This window comes from Maylandia zebra, linkage group LG9, assembly GCF_041146795.1.
Source record: "Maylandia zebra isolate NMK-2024a linkage group LG9, Mzebra_GT3a, whole genome shotgun sequence".
Classification (NCBI taxonomy): Eukaryota; Metazoa; Chordata; class Actinopteri; order Cichliformes; family Cichlidae; genus Maylandia; species Maylandia zebra.
This window is the reverse complement of record NC_135175.1, coordinates 17603722-17624373: the sequence shown is the minus strand read 5'-3', so window position 1 is coordinate 17624373 and position 20652 is coordinate 17603722. Positions and strand designations below refer to the sequence as shown.

The window sequence follows — 20652 nt, the reverse complement described above, 5'->3', positions numbered from 1 at the left end:
CATTTCCGAATATCCTGCTTTTAGCCAGAGACAACAGAAAGTAATAACAAAGCAACATTGATAGCTTGGTTGGTGTCGCTCAGCTTGAGAATCACTCCAGCTCCAACTATCTTTCTTTCCTTAGATGCACAGAAAGATTTTATATCTTGTTTGCAGCAGTGGATAGTTTACACATTCTGCACTTTACCTGCACATTTTTATACATAATTGTTACAGTAAATCTCAACAAATGTGAATATCTGTACTTTGCAAAACTCGCAGAGCACTCCGCCAATTCTGCTCTACACCCACCAGCACAAACTGAGTTCAGCTGATTATTGTACAAACCCACATAAAAAGTCTCTGTAGAATTATCTGCTCATTATAAAGATATTTAAAGAATATAACACAAGAATGAGGCTTTTTTTATTAGTGACTAATATGGTAACTGACTATAGGAACAGTAAAGCATTAAAAAAACAACTGTAGGCTGCAAACAAATGAAAACATTGCATTCTTTGTTTTTTTATTAGAGAAGGAGAGAGGAGGAAAAAGGAGCCAAATAAATGATAAACGATCTCTTTGCCAAATTCAAGATTTTAATTTGTTTGTAAAGTTGCTATTCATGTTCATACTAAAGTATTTTTACTAGTATTAGTTCCTTATTCCTGCAAAACACATCCTCAAATGCACTTATAGTGTACGATTACATGTAGCAATCAATGCGCCTAACGTGTGATTGCAGTAAATAAATGTGTTTTTGCTGTTTAACAGATTCATTCAGCAGGTATTAATCTCCTACAAAATATACATACCTCTTGCTTCAGGTAATGTATTGTTGTAGCTCACCCCTCACACTTCCTTTTGGCTGAGATGTACATTATGTTAATAGCAGTGCCCTAAGGAAAATGCACTTTTCATTCATCTGCAAGGACAGCAAAGGCTAAATTTCTTTTGACAGCTTTTATGTTTATTAAGTGAGTTATGCAGAATTAAAGCGAAAGGAGAGACAAAGGCCAAAAAAGTTGTTTTTTTCTACAAAAAATCTTTGCTTACCAAGCATGCCTACACACACACACACAGATGCACGGACACACTACGGAAGGCTGATACAACTGTAGATAACAGTGTGAGACGATGGATCATGGATCATAACACTTGTATGTTCTGGAGTAAGTCTGGACAGGCTGTAATTTCTTTTTGTCTTTCATTACAAGACATCAGACAGCAGGAGGTCTCAAAACTAAATCTATTGAAGTAGAGTGTTGACCACAGGCTTCTGTCTTTCTCATCAACATTCTCATTTTTTGGTTTCCTCTCGTTCTATTTTTCTCACTGGTAAGTACTCTTATAGCCTGCAGTCGACTTTGTCATCACACTCCACTAACATCTCCAGCTGTCTCCGACTCTGATTGTTAAACCTCTGAACTTTTCTTGAGTTTCACTGTAAGTGATACATGCCGTGTTTTTGTGTAAGACTTTGTTTAGCTCTAATGAGTAAGCTATAGTAAGACATGTATGTGTACATGCAGTATGTGCTAAATACAGTGATGGGAATAACAGCATTACAAGTAACGGCATTACTAACGGCGTTACTTTTTTCAGTAACGAGTAATCTAACTAATTACTATTCCTATTGTTACAACGCCGTTACCGTTACAAGAAAATGCGATGCGTTACTTTGTTTCAACAAACAGACAGCTGAAGCTGTCTTCAGGTTACCGCACCTTATATCAGTTGCACGGAAGTAGCTGTAAGCGCTACAGCTTTAAGCAGCTGCGTGCGCTCCTGCAGACGGCAGTGACGATCACTTTTTGGCACAACACCTGGAGCTCAGGGGGCAAAACAATCGCATGAGTGCTGCTGTTTGACTGAGGACAATAAAATAGTCGTGGTAAGCCAATCACACGACCACTTCAAGATGACAAAGCAACAAGGTGATATATACCAGTTTTTAAATTGTGTTCATAGACCACGTAAAACCATGATGTAGATGATAAACAATAAATACGTGGCGTTTTTTCCTCAATAGTTTTGTCTCGTTTAACATCTAAGGACAACACTAGCAAGCACTCCCTGCTTATGAGCAAAAAATTAAGAAACAAAACAAAAAAACGCTCTTTTGTGTTGGTGGAAAAATGTACCAATCAAAAAATGATATGGCAACACGACATTTGGTTGTTTAGGAAGAGGAGGAAGTTTTAGGAGTGATGGCAAGAGAGAGAGAGAGAGAAAGAAAGACAGCAGAAAAAGTGAGAGAGCGACTATGTACGTATATAATGCAGAACACCCGATTGTTATATTAAATAGTTTGAAATGGTTATAAAAAAAAGAGGGCAAAAGGTAAATAGCTGCAAATAACTTTGTTTGCAAAACTTGTGCATATGATTTTAAAATTGACAATTTATATTTGCATATAAAGTTATGAAATATTATTCAATAAACATGTTTGTGATTGTTACAGTAAAAAATATAACTTTTTCTACTCGGATTTTATGTTTTTTGTCCAATTTTAGATCAATTGTGTTAATACAGTATGTCAAAATGAAAACATAACTGTAAAGACACGTGAGGCTGAAAAGGATGACACCAAACAAGGCAAAGGAAATAGTTTTTAAAGATGAAATGCAGCCTTCAAATCAAAAGTGGTTAAAAACGGCCAATTATACCCTGGCCCCCAGAGGGTTAAACATTTTTAAAGTAACGCAATAGTTACTTTCCAAGTAATTAATTACTTTTAGAATCTTGTAACTCAGTCACTAACTCAGTTACTTTTTTGAAGAAGTAACTAGTAACTATAATTAATTACTTTTTTCAAAGTAACTTGCCCAACACTGGTTAAATACACAGCAGTCTATAAATGGTCAAATTTGTCACCATTATGTATTTAAGTGTGACATGTGCATGTGAAACTAACACGTCCACACATTGCATACAGTTTACAGTACAATACTTACCCCAGTGTATAGCCATTGTAAACTGCACTTCTGTGCTACCACGTCATTTAACAGCTACAAAAAATCTAATCAAAACCCAAATGACAGAATAATAACACAATGACAATAATTTAACTGGCATGCAAGCTATGTAATCTCAGCAATTGCAGTGTCCATAGCAACCACCATAGCACAGAATTACCATCTTTTCCTGACTAGACCTGAAAAAACCTCTGGATTTACTGACAAAATAAAAGACAAAACTTATGAAAAACAGACACATGTTATTAACTTTGTAGATAGACAGATAATAAGGCTGCATACTTAACAAGGTGTGGATACATGCCAATAAAATCAATAAAGTAATAGTGAAGTATTTTGTTCTCAGCTAAAGATTTGGATGTTAGACTTGGGTTTGCTGTAGTCTTGGCTTTAAGCTCAATGCGGGCGCTCATGTGAGCATTCTTGGCGGTCCCGCTGTTATCCAGTAATGGAGAATATGTGGTAATAACAGTAATCAATCACAGCGAAGGCTTGCCACTCCCAACAACAGAGAAAGCAGAAGCTGCAACAGCATGGGGCAGAAGAGATGACAGAGGGGAACATCCTCCAACCACCACCGCCAGCGTCCCAAATGCATTTCCTAAACACAGAGTAGGGTTAAAGTTAAGGAATTATCTCTGTAGTGGACACCTGACTTAAGTTATGTTAATTATTGATGAAACACGTATGTCAAATACTGGAGTGCTGCCAGAAACCTTTGGTTTTTCAGCAACATAAAGGTAGTGTTCTTTAGGATTATTATTTTGAAACACTAGTCATGGCTATATTAAATATTAAAAGTAGATTATGACCAATATAGCTACATATATTATTTACAGGGAACTATGTACTATTTTCAGACTATTTTATCATTATTTAGTGACATGTTATTCTTTGTTTCAACAAACAAAGGGCAGCATGGTGGCACGGTGGTTAGCACTGTTGCCTCACAGCAAAAAGGTCCTGAGTTCAATTCCACCATCAGGCCGGGGTCTTTCTGTGTGGAGTTTGCATGTTCTCCCCGTGTTTGCATGGGTTCTCTCCGGGTACTCCGGCTTCCTCCCACCGTCCAAAGACATGGAGCTTGTGGGGATAGGTTAATTGGATAATCCAAATTGCCACTAGGTGTGAATGTGAGTGTGAATGGTTGTCTGTCCCTGTGTGTTAGCCCTGCGACAGACTGGCGACCTGTCCAGGGTGTACCCCGCCTCTCGCCCTATGACAGCTGGGATAGGCTCCAGTGCCCCCCGCGACCCTGAAAAGGATAAGTGGATGGATGGATGTTATTCTTTTCAGAAAAATAAAGATACTCATGATGAGTCATTTGAAGGAATGGTCGGTCTCACAGTGCTTTACTATAAACATAATCAAACAATTAAACAAACAAAAGCAGCTCAAACCTTGCAAACAAGAGCATAAACATACAATTTACCTCTTGAGATTGTTTTAAAACATGACTATTTCCTACAATTAAAAGCATGTCTGTTTACTAAATACTAAAGCTGTTGTATCTGTGTTTTTTGACCATGTTAAAATATTTACTAAACTGCGTCGCTAAAAGCCGATTACAAGATTTTAATGAATGTATTTCACTCTGAAATAAGCACTGATAACCCTGAGCAACTGCACGAACAAACAAACTTTAAAACAAATTTTGCCTTTGTTTTCCTCTAATTTTATCGTGTAATTTTGCTTATTGGCAGGCTCCATACATCAGCCCTTCCCAGAAACTGATAAAGCATGGCTTATTATTACTGTACCGCAGCAATGAATTCTCATTGCAATTTTGATTCACTAATGGAAGCAAAGCACAAGGTCAGGCAATGTCATGTTTATTTTCTGGAAGCATAATTGATGTGTAACTAGCATAAATTTAGCGCAAGAACACCGCACCTGCATTACAGCACAACGGTGCCAGGAGAATGACAGAAGTGACAGGTCCTCTTGTTCAGAACAAATGACCTATTCTATCAGAGACAAATGCATTATGTTCTATTCGTCTGACCTCTCCTTTCAGAATAAACAGAACTGAGAGAATAAATGATGGAGAGATCAACTGAGTCTCACCAGGTGGGTGTAAAAGTAACATTGCAAAAAAGCAAAAGCAGAAGGACGTCTTTTTTGGTTTACCCTGAAGCATGAATTCAAGGCAATCCATTAAAGCAACACGTTTATTTGCTTCAACCTAACAGCATCTCCCTGACAAAGGGAACTCACTTTATCCATTATGTCCCTGAAGTCTTTATACAGGCTTAGAAAACCAACAGACAGTAACACTCTCCATGTCTCTCCACACAACCTTGTTTCATATTTTATTTCTTCCTGCGTATGTCTGTCTGAGCTACCTTCATATTCTCTCACATGCACATCTGTCTCTCATTTGCCACCTTTTCTTTCAGTATCACCTGTCTCTGTGTTTTCCTGTTTTATTTTTTGCCCTTCTTTCGCTCTTATTATCCATCCCTATTTCTTTTTTCTCACATCCCTGTAACATCCTCTGTGCCCCATCATCACCTTGACTCACATAGCTCCGCTCTTTATCACCTATGGAAACGTACTTTTTTCTTCTATCCAGGGTCCTTGATGTTGTTCTTCTCCACTCATTCGCTACCTCTTATCCTCTTTGTACCACTCATTCATATTCAATTTAGAAGCAGAAATAAAGTATGCAGACCAAAAAAAACAAAAGTCTTACTTAAATGTTTATTTTTTTCCTGGCTTTGTCATAAAGATGCTGTTTCAAACTAGACTATGACATGCATGGCAGATTTACACCCCATGCTGGTGAGCTCCTCATTTGTTTTGAACCAGGGGATGTTGTGCTTGATTCTTTTTTTCCTAGATTTAGTCTCAGGCAAGTTATTTTGTTGTTGGTGGTGGTTTTTTGGGTTTTTTTGGTGAAGCGTGGGAGGGCAAAGTAAGCATTTAAACACAAAATGACTGCAGTACTGAGTTCTTGCTGCTCTACTTGTTTTCAAAATAAATTTTGTACCTCGGTATCTAATCAATTAAAGCAAACTAGAGAGAGCGAGATGGTGGTAGGTGGTGGTAGAAGGAGGGATCCATCAGTCGCATGCCAAACATTACTGGCTAGGATGAAAATGAAAAGAATGCAAGGGGGGATGAATACACAAAAACATTTGGATCTCCTTAAAACGAGATTTAACAAACTGTTTACGCGATAGTGTCGAGAAACTGCCTTTCAAGGAAATATAGTTAGACTCTTTCAAAATAATAAAGATTTTGCGTGTCCTTTGTTGTGGCATCTTAAACATAATGCAAGAGTGGGTTATCGTGGTCAACCTGAATGAACGTCCATTGGAAACTTTGAAGCTGAAAATAGCTTTGTGTGGATTTTTGTTGTTTTTTCATGTCAGAATTTAGACATGACACATTGTCTGCTTTAGACAGGCTTTGCCTCAAACTCAATGACTGCATCGTACTGCAATAAAAACTGTTTACAATACATGTCTGTCAACTCAGTGTCAATGGGCATTATTACCACCACAAGCAGAAAAATCAAGACAGAAGGCTTTCATGTAGAAAACCAAATTTCACAACGTTTTCATTCAAGGTTATGCTTAATAGAATCAGTACTGTTCAGTCCTCTTCACATGTGAAAACTAGAAATTAGCATAAAATCTTTTCAGTTTAGCAGCACAAATAAATCATCTTAGACAGCTGGATACCCATACACATACTGTAAACATTCCCAAAACAAGCAGAGACACAGGTAAATACTACACAGTTAATCTTTAGTATGAAATTTATCATAACGCAGTGCACTATTTAAATATTTATACTGCAAGTCTCCATTTTCTAACCTCAGCACCACAGACTGAAATGCATTATTTACAACTACTTTTAATAATGAACACAAAGTTTTAGTTTTAATGCGCCTTCTGGACTTGTGAGGCAGTCTTGATGGGTGTGAACTTATACTTAGCTGAAGTTATACGGGGCTGGTTTCCCCGATTCACCTCCATTAGTTCCTCTGTAAACCCTGGAGAGCAATAGATTGCCCAGAACTTGTGAATTTAGATAGCAGGCTGATTTAATTACCACAAAACAGAAAAGTTATATATGCATTTCATGTCTTATTCAGTGAATACGTCCATTGCAAATGCTTAGGTTTCATGAAATCCATATTGGTAATGTGAGTCAGCCTTGACAAGGCACATCAATAAATGTAAAATACAGGGTAGTACAAATGTAAAGAAAGTACGGGTTGTGTTTTACCATTGTCTCTCTGTTATTTGCGCTGACAGTGTATCGTTGTGATCTCATCTGCTTCATAGCTCCCTTAAGAAAAAAATTACCTTTCAACCACAAGCTGCTAATTCAATCACTACTTTGCACTTATCTTATTTTTTATTATCTTTATTTTCATCAGCAACATTCTGCAGCCACCCGCTTAAATGCTTTCCATCAAAATACTATATAAATTGTTATATTTCTGCTTTGTTCTTTTCAGAAGTATTCACCTAAGTCACAGGACTCAGACTTGAGCTAGACACAAATATGAGTTTAGTGATGTTTAAACTCAACTTGATCTAAACACAAAATATTCGCTTGCAGTCGAACTGACATTTTGCAGCTGATATTGTTCATAATCATAAGAATGTGATGTGAATCAGTGTGAAGTAAAAATTATTACAAAAATCAGTGTGACAGTAGACAATTGTGTTGGACAAGCAGAGAGAGTAGCCATCTGAGAGTGCACACCAGTTCACCATCCATCCATCCATTATCCAGGTCTGGGTGATGGGGGCAGGAGTTTAAGCAGACAAATCCAGTTCTTTCAGGTGGACACCAAGCCAGCCAGGAGATCTCTTCAACATGTCCTGGGCTGCCGAGGCCTCTTCCCAGTGGAACGTGTCCAGAACACCTCACCTAGAACATGCCTGTGAGGCATCATAATCAAATGCCTAAACCACCTCAACCAGCTCTTTTCAATGAAGACGAGCTACATACGCCCTATAGTTCTTTAACATTAAACATGCAGGTAAGTCTTATGATAGTACATCAGCTGTAAAAAGCACAAGGAGTGACTAACGCTAATGTTAAAAGGGGCCCTCTGTCTACTAGTCCTCATGGGGAACAAGAAACTATGACTTAGGCCTTAGTCATATAGGCAAGAAAGCTGACCACTGGATTACCACTGGGTTGCTAGGGAAATCTGTGCCTGTGCTAGGGAAAAACCCAAAGCAGTTGGCAGTCACCTGTTGATGGCAGATGGCAGGTGCAAACTGAGTTGCCAAAAGCAGCAAACTGCTTTCAAAGAGCTAGTGAAACTGTGAACAGTGAAACACAAACTTGAAACTTTCCTTCAAAGTAAAAGTTGCACCTTTTGAAATCTGTCGGTAGCGCTTTTTGTAAGACAACTTTTACTTTGCAGGTGAATGTTCTCCATTCTGCACTGCTTCAATGTTTACTGTTTTACTTAAACGCATGTAATCAAAAAACACTGTAGATGTGAGAAAGCATGAAAAAGAGACAATAAGAGTCAAGTCAAATCACACATTATACAGTGCAATCATGACCTGTATTTCAAAGTTTGTATAAATAAAACCAAATTTTAAGCCATCATTGTAATATTATAATACTATAAAATCAACATTTTAGAAGTTCTAAAAATATATATATAATTGTAGCTCTTTGATGGTGTGATTTGATGGGCACACCTTAAGTGTCCGTTTCTCTGTCACACTCCGTAACCATCATTTTAAAATTCTATCCAACTTTTCCTTTCTACAGCTTCTTTTTTGGTCTTTTGCACTCTTTAAACTCTGAAAGTTACTAATTGTAGCAACAGCCCTGAGCAGACTTCCCAATGACAAAGCTAATGAGATGACTGCCGCAATGAAAGCACATGTCAGAACTGACGCCACTATATTATGTTAGTCTTATTTGTGCTCCAGTGGCTTTTGCATCCTTTTTTGTCAGGGGTTTTCCCCTCTCTGCCTCTTACTTTTCTTTCATTTTTCTATCCTTCATTCCTCCATCAAGGTGATGTGTCTAATGAAGGACAAGTATGGCCCAAGGAGCAAGATGACCATCACCAGCTGTACTTTCCATCTCTTTCACTGTCTGTTGCCCTGGCTTCCAGCTATTTCTCTCCCCCTTCCTCATTTCTCCTCTGTCTCCTTTACTGCTTCAGCCTGTCATTCCCTCTCTTACTTCCTCATCTCCAATTCCACCTTCCACCAGCTGTTGGTGTCTCCTAATAGCTGTCATGTTGATGTGGACAGGCTAGAAACCTTTTCGTCTCACACCTTGCAAATGTGGCTCATTAAAGTGGAGGGTGGGGTAAGGGTGGAGAAGGTGACAGGATGCTGTATCAAGCTGCTCCATTTGCCCGCATTCCCACTAATGAGTTGCTGACAAGCTGATGCCCGGAACGTCCCTCCAAGGTAGTCATAAATGTATAATGACGTTAAGAAGTGCTTGATTGCGACGAGCTCAAGGTGTTTCACGGTACATGGTGGACATAAGTTGAGACAAGGCGTTGAATATGATGAATAACTTGAGAAAACTAAATAAAGGCCAAGGCACATGTGAACACAGGTAGAATCAATGCATGCCCATAAAGTGAATACAATCTGCATGTATGCAATCTTAAGGTTGTTTCACGGGAAGTTGGCACAATCCCATTTAGAAAGACAAAGACATGAGCAAAATAATGCAATCTTCACAGGCACAGATGTGACAAGAACAAAGAAAATCGTAAGCACTCACACACATCTGTTATTACCAAAAAAGAAGCAAAAGAAGAAGAAAGTGGGGGGAATCAATTTTAGCCCATCTGCTTTAATATTCTGTCAGCCAGATTTTAAAGAAACATCCAATTCACTTTGAAACACCAGAGACGAACAAAAGAGCAGAGACAATAGGAAAGACGCACACTTACACAAACACATAAAGGCCACTCCAGATCCTGAAATGGCAATTTAGCAACACTTTGTCCATTAAGCCGGACAGCTGGTAATTACGGAAGAAGCCAAAAAATGAATCCTGTTCAATAAGACCAACTGTATAATAAATTAATCTGAGTGGGGAGAAACATAGAGGCATAATAGAGAGCCATGGGGGAAATAACAAGAAACACCTTTAAAATTAATCAGCTGTCGCACACCCACACATCACCGCACTGGAAGGAAAGACTACTACACAACACTGAACTTAAAATCAGCAGCTGTCACCTATTGACTAGACGAGTAATACATATTTTACCTTCTCTTTTCTTAAACAGTTTTGACACATTGACAGAATGAATGAGGATAGAAACTTGGTATTATTAGCTGGTGGCTTAAGGTAAAATCAAAGTCAAAAGCATATTATTTGGTTACCTTTAGCTTCTCAGAAGATATGCAACTTACGTAACTCAATTTATCCATCTTTTAAGGAAAAATAATGACTTGAATAATCTTTAAAGGGAAGCAAAGAGGCCCTACTGATAAAAAATCGATTGTTAGTCAGTGTCAAAAAAAGTCAAAAGTACTTATGTAAGTAGTTATAAAGCATAGAAACTTCTGATGTCGTTAGGAAAGAAAACCACTGCACCAAGACTGAATGAAAAAAAGTCAAAGCAGAGCACATGTATGAACAAATAAACACACACCAACATTTACACCAACATTAGCAACAAACTTACCTGTTGATGTCAGAGTGGTGTGTGTCAGCAGGGAGAGAGAGAGAGAGAAAAGACAAATTTACTTTAGAACAAAATGTCACGAACGATCACATTAATGTAAACACATAATTAGCTGCTCTGATGCTTAATTGTAGTAATTACACAAGTCTAGAGTTTTCACATTCAATTTATCTTCCAAACATCTGGGCCCTTTGACACAAATTGCAGGAATTTAGTTTATCAGCTTTCCCCAAAGTCCTCCTGTTTGTACCTCATTTGATTTATTGTACTAACGGCTAGCATAATGTGATTGTTTTTGAAATGTGCCGTGTCGACCTGCCGCTTGCTGTCTTTGGAAAATAGGTGGGTTGTTGCTGGTGAAAGAACCTAAAAAACTAACTATTATTTGAAATGTGGTTGAAAGAAGCAAAGAATGATTTCCAACAGTCAACCTCCAAGGTTAATCACGGGTTGCTGCATATTGTGTGATCGTAGTTCAAAGACTGACCTTTCCAAACCTCTTTACAGCGCTTGCTGAGATCTGTTGATTGCCGTCAACCAGCACGTAACATTTAAGAAGACCAAAAAACACATTTAAAACTGCAATGAAAAGAGGCCTTCTCCAGCACTATACTTCAAGAATCTTGAATTTTCTTTCCAGAATCCACATTTCTGTTCCTAATAATGTGTGCTAAGTTTATTTCCCCTGGCCGAGGGAAGTAGCTATGTACTGTAGACAGAAAATGCAGACAGTTGTGTTTATATTGGCACACTGTCCAGTGCTGCCTGGAGAACAATTTCTACTAGCTTACTTTTGAACATTCGCCACACACTGTCAATTTAAAGTGCATCATTTGAGCATAAAAAAGCTAATCACTGCTGTAATTTTTTTATCCCACAAATTTAAACAACATGTATGATTCCTATAAAATCTAAATAAATAGTAATGCAAACTGGTGTCAATCTAATCCCTCAATGGCAGGAATGTGAGTGGGAATGTGTTGTTTTCTTTCTTTACCTTATTAAGATATGTTCACAGATGGTAAACAACCCAACCATCCAATTTCACAAACAAATTTCAGTTTCTTGTATGGTTGCCTCTCATCGTTATGATTTTATCAAGACGTTTTCTGATGAAATGCCTTTTTAGGTAGTGCGTTGCCATGGTGATGTGCTCATTAACAGCTTCCAAGCATCATTACTTCCTGGTCACCAGCCCAGTGACAGTGATCCCACACAGGGAGAAAAGTACATAATGTGGTCACATGCTCTTAAACTCGCGCTCTCTCTTTCTTACCAGTACACGCACAGATCTGTCATCTCGAAAACTCACACATGGCGACTGAACTCCTTCGGCTCACACCTCGAGCAGTCAAAGGAGATTTTTCTGCGGTATGCTGGGCAGTATGGACTTATTAGCAAGTCTCAACATAGTTTCAGATTCCATTAATAAGATGCACAGCCCTCTCCCTCTTGCCTCGCACACACAAGACACACATACAGTACACGCACTCGAGAAAGTCAGGCTGCTGGGAGAAACCAAGCTAAGGCACGAAATCACAGAAGACATTTATGTGCAGAGCAGTAACCTTGTTATCATAAAACCCATGAATACCTGCAGATTTCCCGTCCACCTGCTGACACATTTAACAATCAAAGCCTGATTTAAGTTGTAGTTATTCCAATCAGATTTTGGACTTAATTACTTTGATAGTAATTAATTTGCTGTTTTTTGTCTTCTACTTTCACCAAGGTCTTTCACTGAAGGCTACGTCAAATATATCTGGCCAGACAGATTAAATCTAAGGTCATTATTTTTTAAAGTGAGATGTCAGTTAAGGATTTATCCCAAACAAGATTGCACTGGGATACTGTTGGCTCAAACCAATGCATGCTGATATATATATATGTGTGTGTGTGTGTGTGTGTGGGGGGGGGGGGATAGCTTTTTGTGACAATGGGAAGATCTATGAGGCGGATCTATTCAACTCACTTGTGCTAGTTTGTAAATGAATTGATTGTACAGAACACAAACAATGGTCAATGTGTCTCTGAAGATTTTGGTGGCTTCACCGGGACTGACAATGGTTGGAAAGTCGTTCTCGAATCAAATCACATTAGTCAGCTTTCTCACTGTCTCCTTCCACTCTGTGTGTGGGAAAAGGCAGGTAAACACACCCACACACATGCAGCGCAACAGAGTGCAGAAGAGATGAAAAAAAATAGCTCAAACGCAAATAACAGCAAAACACTATCATGCTTTTTTCAGAGGGCAAGCAGTCACATTGATATGTATTATTTTAATGATGAGTAATGATTCTATAATAACTACTCTGTGAGCCTCATTTTGCTTTACTAAGTTAAGGTGCAAGAATATTTAAGTGAAACCTGGCGTTGCCTTATTAACTTGTATACACTTCCAGTGCTTAAAATACTGCAGTTTTTTGGTCAAAGCTGCAGCTGTCTTAGAGATATACCCAAAGTGTTCGTTTTCAGACTCATCATCATGTGTGGATCTCATCCATCGGCATTAATTTAAAACACAAATTAGTACCACTGGTTGAAAAACTACTGGCAGCATTTCTTACCATATGGGATAAATGTTTTGAAGCAGAGTACCAACTAATTCAAACTTTTTCTGGAGTGCCTCACTTCAGAGGCAGAAAATTAAACTAATGCTTTACAACCTATTGACAGAAAGTTTTTTTTTTTATTTATCAATCTTTAATAATGAAATACTTCGTGGATGCTTGCCTCAAAGTAAGAAGGAAATAGGTTGGCTGTGCCTTTGTGAGTTTTGGCCAGCTTCCTCCAATGCCCAAACGACATACATGTTATTGGTGATTTTAAATGGGCCCTATGAGTAAATGTGAGTGTGAATAAGTGTGTCTTTGTGTTAGTCCTATGACAGACAGACAACCTGTCGTGTACCCCCTCCATGGTCTCTGCCGGAATATCCTCCTTTGATTTCTAGACTGAGTTCAAACTGAAAAGAAAATAACTGATTACACAATAGACAATAGTTGAACTGTTTCCTTGCTTGTTTGTTTGTCATTAATTTGACATAGTCCCACTGCAAAGGTTTTCCCCAGTCAACCATGCAACCACAGAGACTGCCTGATCGAAATTTACCAGGTATTTTTTCCCTCTATTAAGACAGAAGTTGAAAACTATCAGAATCAGAATACTTTATTGATCCCTGGGGGAAATTATTTTTTGTGCTCCATTTTAAACCAACATTAAGACAAGACAGACAATACGCTAACTAAGAATAGTACAATATATACATATATATACATACATACATACATAAGTCACTTATAAATAAATATTTGGAAAAGAAACATGTGTAGTTGTAGCAGCAAACAGTGTGTTAAGTGGATGCGTTGTACAGGGAGATGGCCACAGGCAGGAATGATTTCCTGTGTCGTTCAGTGGTGCTTTTCGGTAATCTCAGTCTCTCACTGAACGAGCTCCTGTGACTGACCAACATGTCATGGAGTGGGTGGGAGGTGTTATCCAACATTGCCTTTATCTTGGACAGCATCCGCCTCTCCGACACCACCTTGAGGGAGTCCAGCTCCATCCCCACAACATTGCTGGCCTTACGGATCAGTTTATTAAGTCTGTTGGCATCTGCGACCCTCAGCCTGCTCCCCCAGCATGCAACAGCATAGAGGATCGCACTGGCCACCACAGACTCATAGAAAATCCTCAGCATTTTCTGGCAGTAACTATTAGTAACTATTAATAGCTACTCATTTTTATTTTCTTACTTTAATTAAAATATATCAGACGTAGCTAAAACTTTTTATATATTTAAAAGAAAATCCGCAACTGCTTTTGTTATTTAACTTCTGCTGCTTATCCCATTTTAAGGTTACAGTTTATTGTAATTAAATAGGCTGGCTTAAATAATGGTAATGTTGATGACTGATGTAAATTGAATAATCATTATTGTTTAAGTGGTTAGGTTTGACAACAGAAAGTTTGAACAACTATACTAAACAAAATATGCTTTCAGTACAGTTTTTACACTACAATCACAACTTTTCACGTGTCCTTGAGTTTGCTGATATCTCTCTGGATGTGCCCTATTATATTTGCTGACCATATGTCCTCAGGCTCTGAGTCTGACAAAGATTATGTCATCTGGGAAAATGCTTGCAAGAAAGAAAGGCAGCAAGGTCGTCTCCAGCCTGACCTGGTCTACTGCAGCATCTCCATATGCAACAGAAAGGGACAGATCAGCTGTGTTGTCAGACAACTGGCCAGGGCATCACATTGCACTAGAACACACTGAGCCCAAAACTGTTCTGCAGAAGGGGATCAAAGAACAAGCCGTGCACTTTGTCACAGCCGCTGACCTGCTATTGACTATGAAACTCACAACTAGTAGGTCAAACAATCAAACTGGAGGACACACTCCCATTCAATCCTAAGGGACCAATTACAGGAGCACCCTCTCACTAAGCAGCTTTAATACAGTCTGTCAGGGCACCTCTAGCATAAAGCAAAGCTTCCACTACAGTTATAGAGTATAATTGCAACTTATCTTTCTAGACTAAATCAGATTTGTAGTACTTTTACTCCTAGTTTTTCAGAAAATGTATTTTGTAAAATAACAGTAAATTCATTAGTTGTTGCAGGAATAAAATACAAGATTAACTGCACCAAATCATTTAATTCCAGGCAACATTACCAAAATAAAACAGCATCATAGGAACACCATTACCCTATCAATCAATGTTGCTACTGGCTGTGAAAGAAGCGTACTTAATGATGCAGAAACAGTAAAAGAATGTGGGAGTCAAAGGTTGTGGTGAAAGTGCTGTGGTCAGTAGATGTTTGAAGACTGCCCTGTGATTCCCTATCAGTCGAATATTTGGGCTATTACTCTTTCTCTGCACACGGGAATGAGAAACAAAGTTTGACAGGGGATAGATGGATAGTGTAGCTAGATGGACGGAGGACGGAGCGGGAGGACATAAGGATAAGCAGAGGGTTGGCCTCTTATTCCCAATGCTGTGTCAGCTTTACCATCAACTCATCAAAACTGCTGACACACTGCTGATATCCTTCTATTTTCTATCTGTCTATCCATCCATCTATTCGTTTATCTGTCTAGCCATTTTTTTGATATACTGTTTGCTTTTTCGATATATAACAGGTTTACTGTGTGTTTGGGTTATAAAATCATGAATAGGGAAAGAGAGAGTGACAAAACAGGCTAAAAGTGACAGTGCATACTAAACCTGAGCTGCCTTTGGGTAATAAACAAATAAGCAAAAAGCAAAACAAAAAAAGTGTGTGGAAATTGGTACCTTTAGGTTTGTAATCCATGAGCACAGATTTTTGCAATCCCTGCCCACGAATGCAAAACCTTCCATGGCCACAGATGCAAAATTGAGGATGTGTAAACTGCGCTCATGGTTATGAAAGTGGTGATTTTCTTTAGACAATCAGCATAGGCTTTTGAGTAAACAGGACAATACATACGCTGAATACATAAAGGCTGTAAAGCATACAATGCAAAATCAAATATAAGAATAATCTACCCATAAATCCAGATAAATTAAACTTACATGGCAGTGCAGTTTTCAAAGTGCTCCATTTCTTGTTCTCTGAAGAACAAAATGATTTGCAAACCCATGAGCAAGGATAATGAGCACTGCCTATAAGAATATGGATTCTGATTCATAACCATAGCTCGTTTTTTTCAGCTGACTCTTAGGTGGTTCCATAAGAGTCAGTGTAAAGGGCTCACAATTACCGGCCCTCCGCACACTGCACACAAATGCATCATGGAGCTACACTTTTCCCCAGATATGGATTATGCTACTACTTTATTGTGAGACAAAGGGAAGGAGAGACCTGGAGGTAAAAACAGGAAGGCAGATGGTTACACATACAGTATATATATATACCAGGAGAATGAGGAAAATCTAAGCCTCAAGCTGCAAATGAGACACGTACAGAAAATCAAGTGCCAGCAGGAAAAAAAACACACTCCAAATGACAACTTTAAGTGCTATCTGAAGCGCTTCGAAAAAACAAGAGCATTGTGAAATGAGTCACTCCAGACAGTAGTTCTCAGCTTGCCCGCATTAAATGTGCTTTCAAGGTAAAAACAAGCACAGCAATAAATATGGAAAAAAAGAGAAACATGGAGCACTCAAGTTTAGGAGGAATCTATATGAAGTGGGGGAAAAAATCTCACTTTTCTTTGTCATCTTTGTGTTCCTGCTGAACTTTCCTGCCTCAGTACTCTTTTTTCCAACATCTTTAGAAATTATTGATTTATTCTTTTGCCCATGAACCATGATTTTACCTTTTAATCCTTTATGAACGCACCCTCCCCTATATAAAATAGATTATTTAAGTTCAATTATGTATTAAACAGAGAGTTAACATTTGCATATTTATTTCTTTTAATTAGCTCTTAGATTGCATTAGGACAGACTGTAAGTTCACTAATTATACAGTTCATTAAAAAATTGCAATGGTGACTATAAAAATATGAGAATTGCATACAGGAAAGTTGCACGGTTTTATCTGCAAAGCTGGTCATTTCTGCCATATATCAGATGTACATTGTCAAAAAAAACCAGACAGAGTAAAAAAAATAAATATTTTTAATATTTCTTGTCAGAACATGTCGTGCTCCACAGATTTTGAAATGCAAGATTTCAGCTGATCACCAAAAGCCAAATATTTAAATACTAACAGCACCTTCCACGTACTGTGAATTTCACTTACACTGGTCTTAACATTAAACTAAACTAGCTACGTGCCTGCTTAAGAAATAAGAATGAGATAAATAAATTGACTCTTGCCCCAAAATGTTGATTCTAAATCAATGTTCTAGGATTTCCTTAACTAGATCACTGAGCATGCATCAAGACAAACTGGGTCTTGACTCTTTTTTCCCCTCTATCATCTTAAAGTGATAAAGTGTTCAAGACTATCCCATAATGTGGACATGTGCTAGAAGTTTATGTATGTCATATATTGTGTCATTAATCAAATGGATAACACATACAAAAAGAAAACCCATAATGCACCTGTTGAGCACATCAACAGCTCACATTTAGCCACCACATCTGACAAACTAACTTTTTCAAGGTATTCATTTATCTAGACAAAATATCACTTAAGAAAATATCAAAAAGACTCCGTTGGCTTTTCAAGAAATTATCAGTCTGCACATACAATAATATTTTTATTTCATTTTATCCAGTGGCAGTGCATTGTTCATGTGGTTGCCTCTTGGCCAGCTGTAAAATTGGATGGGAAAAAAAGGTCAGATTTACACCTGACACCTGAAAAGTTTGCTGAACCCCACAAATATGACAACTATGGCTGACTTACTCTGCTGCCTCCCTTGGGATTTAAACTACCAACCGCTAGGTCAATGCACGGTCTTTTACTCTTTGTGTGGAAGTGTGCCTTGCTCGCACAATTCTTTTTTTTTTTGTTTTTTTAGAAGCACAGTCATCAAACTGGAAGTTGCTCAAGGCCTCACCCCAGGCAGGGAACAACATTCAGGTATAAGGATGCCAGTGGCATAAACAACAAGCTACACAGACATATATTATATGCCCAACATGTAACCACACACACCCACATACTTGTATGTGGACTTAAACACAGACAGCAATGAAAATATCCGAGGATTACTATGCACAGGCATACTAATCCACAGATGGGTTCATTTCATTGATTTTTTTTGTCCAAAAATGGCACATATGAGAAAACACACACGCCAACAAACAATATGCTGGTACACCCCCTCAACGCACACACACACACACACATAAGAGGCACAAATGCCTGTTTAGCAGTCAGTCCAAACTGTGCTGGGAGTCTCTTACTTTCCATATGACCTTTTGTCACTTTGCCAGTGACATTTTAAATATGCTCTTGCGCACCTTTGTCAGCAGTCTTGTCTGCTGGGTGCTAAACAAAGCAAAGCTGCTGAAGGAAAATACGAAGAAAGCGAGCATGAGAAAGACAGAAGATGGAGAAACTGAAAGAGATAAATAAAAAAGACCCCAATGAGAGGCTGGGGTCATGGCTGAGAGCGAGCGTAGATAAGGACTGGTAAAGCAGCAGATGGGGAAAAAGTGAGCTAAAGTAGTATACAAGGAGGCCAAGATAAACAGAGAGACAATTTAGACTAAAGAAGACCAGGGAAAAGAAAGATTGCTACAAAGTGGGACAGACATATAAGAAAGACAGGCTGAAAAAAAAGGTGATGAAATGTAAAACGTAAAAAAAAAGAGCAAAATGGCAAAAGGTGTGAAAAAAAAATAAAAAGGCAGATGGTAAGAGCCATGAAGGGCTGATAACAGGAAGTAGCCAAGAGCAGAAACTCGGAAAAGGGCAAGGTGGGAAGAGAAAAAGCATAAAGAGTGAGTGCAGGGGGGAAAAAAAGATAAGAGGGTGAAAATAAAAGAGCGAGGGACAGGTTGTGTCGCTTTGGAAATTACAGCCGTCTATGGTGGAAATGTCACAGATATGCGAAGGCGCATTTCGGAGCTGTGATAATATGTGAGCACCATTCATCTTCAGCCAGAGGGTCTAGTAGGATCAATAAAGTCTTAGTATTAATAGGGACCCCTCTGCTGCATTAATAAGACAAACTAGTGCCAGCAGCATTCGCTGGCATAAAAGACATGTCCACTTTTCTATTCGTGAATAGAAAAGATGCCATGTTGAAAGTAGGACACATTGTCCTTTAGCCTAAAGGTCTGAGAAAGGCCCAATGGCCAGGTACGAATGTGTATTAACTTGCACTTTAAATGAACCAACAGCCACTACTGGATCGAAGCTATGTATTGATGTAATGGCCTCCTTTACCCTGGAGCTCATTGCATGCAGGTGGAAGTGGGGTTATGAGGAAGAATGAATTATAAAGGTCAGGAGAGAGTTCGCTCCTCTGTCAGCGCCTGTGTAGTCACTCTGTCACAGATCACAGGTCAGTGTGTAATTCTTTTCTTTTGAAAGAACTTCCCGTGCCCTTCCACAAAGTTAATCATGTAGGGTTCAAGAGATATACTCCCGCCAGAAACTTATAACACAAAGATCAAGCATCTGATCAGTACATCAAAGGTGAGCTTCACAGCTTCTATGGAATCTTTTTAACCTGTCTGGCTACTCGGTGCCTTCTTTGATTCTGACTTTAACTTCAATAATAAAAAGACAAAGGTTCAAACTAAGCAGTATAGAATTTTCACATTGTGTTAAAAAGCCTAAATCGTTCCAATTAACCACAGATAAAGAAACCACTTTCTTTGCCTTTTTTTCTTTGATATTTTGACATTTCCCACGAGCTTATTCTCCATCTTGGGAAAATATATATCGCTTCATCCCAGGAATGATCAGGCCAGCTTTGGATTCCTTCTGAGTTTGTCGAAGGTGCTGAGCAGGTGCTTTCAGGCATGCCCTTAGCCTGCCCTGGGGTCTTCTCCCACTTGGCACTGCCTGTTACACTCCCAGAGGAAGAGTCTGAAGGATGAGAATAACGACCTCTAATTGATCTCTTGTCACAGTTTCATTTTACATGAACATGGGTAATCTAATTATCCTAACCTTTTGGCTGTAGGCTTAATTACATTAATAATAATGCATATAAAACAAAAACACTTTTCTATTAAAATAAAGGACAGCTTACTGCTGGACTCGCTTCAAGCTACCCTCTAGAACGCTGTCAAAACATGATTTGTTTTTTAAATATTCTCATAATTATTTTATTATAAAGCTGGACTACTGAACACCTGGCTGCTGGAACCACATGTGAGGTTATTATCAATTGTCATTATCCACTGTATCAAAGCATCATGCCAAAATAGGCAATATACAGTGGGCATGAAAAAGAATGAACTATTTCCAATATAAAATTAAAAGCAGACAAATCCTGATTTAAAAAGGGAAGATTTCCAGCGACATCAAGTTCCACTAATAGGGTGTTTCTGCAGATCACTAAAGCTTTGATAGATAAAAACTTAAATGAGTTCTTTTTAAAAGGGATTCGAAGACTTTGATCCCTTTATTTTAAAA

General features: G+C 38.4%; 1 protein-coding gene across 2 annotated transcripts in view; it reads right to left on the bottom strand.

Annotated features, from left to right (window-relative positions):
* The window catches only part of cntnap2a (contactin associated protein 2a), a 388888-nt gene that overhangs the window by 283544 nt on the left and 84692 nt on the right, over window positions 1-20652 (bottom strand). The window lies entirely within an intron of this gene.